At 38.5% G+C, this 4,312-nt stretch overlaps 1 pseudogene; it reads left to right on the forward strand.

The window, feature by feature from the left end:
- Window positions 1-1,719: 1,719 nt before the first annotated feature.
- On the forward strand, window positions 1,720-3,294 carry LOC103520368 (annotated as a pseudogene).
- Window positions 3,295-4,312: the final 1,018 nt, after the last annotated feature.

Genomic DNA, 4,312 nt, shown 5'->3' on the forward strand with positions numbered 1-4,312 from the left:
TGGACACTTCTTGCTTGTTGCTGATGCTGGGAATGTAGTTGACTTGATCTTGTTGATATCATTCACTTTTCCACTCATATTTTCCAATTGCTTCTTTGATTCTTCATCTGCCTTACACATCTGCACCACATCTGTAAGCTTCACATTTTCTCTCAACCACAGCTTTTCTTTCATTTTCATGTTCTTGATGGAGCATATAATCTTGTCAATCATGATTTCTTCTTCCATTGCTTTGTATTCGCATAACTTGATCTGATCATTCAGTCTCATGAAGTACGTTTGATAATCTTCTTCCTCTTCCTGTTTCATTGAATTGAAGACGAACCTCTCATATCTTACATTGATTTCAGGACTCATCTTCTTCTTCAACGCTTCTAACACTTTATCTGTTGTGATTCCCTCTTCTTCTATGTTGACTATCTTGAACACGATCTTTGCTGCTTCACATCCAATGACATTCATCAGTAATGCCACTTTCTTCTTCTCTGGTTCTTTCTCTGTCCCACTGGCCACTAGGTACTCCTTCCACATCCGTGTGAAAAATTGTTATTGTCCCTCACATTGCCACTGAGATCCAAAGGACTGGGACACGGGATATTGATGACTTGTTGTTTCAACACCTTCTCAGTTTCACACTGTTGTTGCAGTCTGATGTTCTCATTCATCAACTGAGAAGTACGTCGATCAATTTCTCTTGCAATCAAATCCATCAGTTGTTGATGATCCATGTCTGTCATTGCTATACTAATCTTCCACAAAGGAGTCTTAATCACAGATATCTCAAACAGACAAAAAAATGCAAAGTTAGCACACCTGACACCATGTTTTAGTTTACAGAAAATAAGGAAGAGAACATTTTAGTTGAAAGTTCGTGCAAGACTGAATTATATTTGCACCAGACACCCTCATCATCACTGGCCAAAATCAAGACTCTGACATACTATGACATGATGCAAGTATTACATAACATTTTTTCATGAAATTTAAACGGCGAGCTTACCAGGTTTCTCCTTCAAAGGCTGATATAGACATCCTACAGGCATAACCAATCTGGAAGCCTCCAATTTACTGGAAGGCCAAACATTCCAGGTACACCTTATACCATCCCTTTCTTCATTCTGGTAGAAAAACTCCTCGTAAGTGGTCATGCTGATCTTGAGCTATGGAGTCTTCAAGGAAACAAGGCTATTTTATAACGAAATCAGAAACTAAAAGGACATTTCAAATAGAACCGATTATCTTACGATTATTGCAAAACTTTCCCCTTATCACTGGAAAACTTGGAAATTTTGAACTTTGATAAAAATTCGATGATTCAAATACGAACACGTCACTGTTTACAAATGGTATCCACACGGTCCGTTCTTTGTCGCAAATTTTGTTGCCGTACCTACTACCTTGTAGTTTGTAGTACGACAACTTTTGAACATTTTTAATTATATCCAGTTCCTGTATTTTTTTACTATCTTTTTTTAATTTACCTACGTATTTCATTCATTTTCATATATAATTTTCAATTCCCCTCTTCCGGCCTTGAGTCTTAGTCTTGAAAAAAAATTAGGTCAGGATGATGATATGATTTTTCAATAAACAATTTTTACCCTTGATATTGAAGAGTTTAATCACACATGAGTCACATAGCACAGAAATCACGTTGCCGTCGTCGTTGTGGTCGCCATTTTGCATTTCACGTTTCCGCGATCCGCGTACTGGCCGGTTTTTGACGTTTTCTTTTCACGTTTTGGTCGTTTTGCTCAAAAATCAAAAATTTGTGATTTTGTGGGAAATTTTCCTGAACAGAATTTTCCAGATTTTCCAACTTTTCTTCATCTATTTATAAGTACACACGGTCAAAATGAAGCCCCGATATGATGTAAGTACCATTAATAACATTAATTTTTCTAAACCGTTTCCAACGAGAGTTGAACAGTGAGGGTACTGTGAGCAACTCGAGTACCATTCCATTCTAGAACCCGCCCGTTTGGTGGATGCCTTTGATCATGGAGACTTCAGAATTGTCCCTAAATGGTCATTCCTTCAAACTCATAATCTTTTATTTTATTGCATTTTCAGGATAGCAAGTGTACAGAGCCTGAGTCACTACGCAAAGTTTTTATTGGTGGACTTGACTACAGGACAACAGATGAGAGCTTACAAGCATTCTTTGAACAATGGGGTGAAATTGTAGATGTTGTTGTCATGAAGGATCCCATCACGAAAAGATCGAGAGGTTTTGGATTCATCACCTACTCGGAAGCCAAAATGGTTGATGACGCCATGTCCAACAGACCTCACAATATTGACGGACGAGTTGTGGAAACCAAAAGAGCTGTCCCCAGAGATGTAAGACTTTACCTTGTGTTTTATGTCAGTGTTTTAATTAGCTTTGTAACCTTTCCTCGAAATCACATTTAGAGCAGTCCATGTAGCATGGTTCTGGGAGAATAAGATTTGATTGCGGTGACACTGTTTTGAACATGGAATGTAAGCACAGGATTTATTTTTAACTAGCATCAGACAGGGGGATAATGCCATTGACAATAATATTCAAATTGATTCTTTGCTATCATTTAATTATTTTCTTGTATTTGTATCCATTGTTTTTTTTTTTTTTTTTTTTTTTTAGGAAATAGGAAAACCTGAAGCAAATGCCACTGTAAAGAAAATGTTTGTAGGAGGATTGAAAGACCAAGAAGAAGATGACCTTAGAGAATATTTCAGCCAGTTTGGAACCATCGAGAGTGTAAACATGGTGACCAACAAAGAAACCGGGGCCAAGAGAGGCTTTGCCTTTATTGAATTCAATGACTACGATGTTGTGGACAAGATTGTGTGTAAGTATAATATTGAGTTCTAAAACTTATACCAATAATTCAATGATTTTAAATTTGGGGTTTGGTGGAAGAGCTCCTTTTGGAGAATCCTGCCACAATAAATAAAGCCATGTAAAAAAATAATAATAAACTGGTACCTTTATGGCAAACTTGATCCCTCAGAGTTGTACCTACTGTATTTTGATTCCACTCAGACCCCCCCCCCCCCCTTCTAAAAAATTGTCCAATTTTTTCTAAATTTTATTTTGTTTCCAGTGTCAAAAATCACACTGTTGCTGGACAGGCGTGTTGAGGTGAAGAAAGCCTGAGTCGGTCAGGAAATAAATGCTGCTGCTAGCCGAGGAGATTCAAGAGGAGGGCAGGTGGTCCTGGAGGAAGAGCACCCCAGTGGGGAGGCCCCTCAAAACTCCTTTGGAACCAAATGGAACCTCAAGGAGGTTGGGGAGGTAATTTGTCCTGATTTTCTTATCCAGATTTCATCAAGTAGCCTAGACCTTTACTTACAAAGAATTGAAATATGTATCATGGGAAATTTTTATCAAATTAAATATTATTGTAAAGGTGGAAAATCTTTCCTGTCTGAGAACTTTGAAAACGGATACATGCCATGTCAGTACTAATAATTACTAAATAATTTAGTAATCTTCGCTGTCTTTCTAAGATACACCTTGTGATGAATAAGGTCATGTTGGATTTTTACCAATAAAAACCACCTCACAATTGGGAATCAGGCCTGGATCTGGGTGAGCTTTGCTACAGAACTGATTCCGTCTTGTCTTGTTTTTTTTTTTTTTTTTTATCTCTGTCCTATTCTTGCCTTCTTTTTTTGTGCCTAATGTGTGTCATAGGAACTGAAACGTTTTGCAAGCTGTACTCTGGAGGCTGTCTTGATTTATTGACCAGTTCTTATTTGTTCTCTTGCTATATGAATCAGTATTGAATCAACTGCCACTTATCTTTGTTGTAGTAAATCATTGCAACCAAGATCCTGAAATGTTTGATACAGTTTTTTTTCTTTTCTATTTGTCTGCGCCATCACCATTGACTAAAGCCCACTACACAAGAACAACTATCATTACCTCATTGCAGTAACCATTTTTTTTTTTTTTTTTTTTTTCTATATAAATCACATTAACCACTACGGACAGTAGGTCGTTCGTGCTAAATTTTCCTTCTTTGTTGATTTAGATTCCTAGGTCCCCAACAACTACCGGTCAGATCCATGGGGTAGTCAAACGGTGGCACAGTCGGGCCCGGATGGGGTAACCAACAAGGAGGAGGCTGGGTGGGGGAACGCAACAGGAGGAAGGCTGGATGGGGGTAACCAACAAGGACAGGAGGGGTGGGAGGCAACAAGGAGGATGGGGGGGACAGCGCCAAAGTGGTGGTGGGGCAGGACAAGGTAGATCGTCGTTGAATAAAAGACTAGAAATACGCTTGTAATTTCATTATGCACACACAGGGTGATTTTCTCCCCG

Source organism: Diaphorina citri, unplaced genomic scaffold (assembly GCF_000475195.1).
Source record: "Diaphorina citri unplaced genomic scaffold, Diaci psyllid genome assembly version 1.1 scaffold3538, whole genome shotgun sequence".
In the NCBI taxonomy this organism is placed as follows: Eukaryota; Metazoa; Arthropoda; class Insecta; order Hemiptera; family Psyllidae; genus Diaphorina; species Diaphorina citri.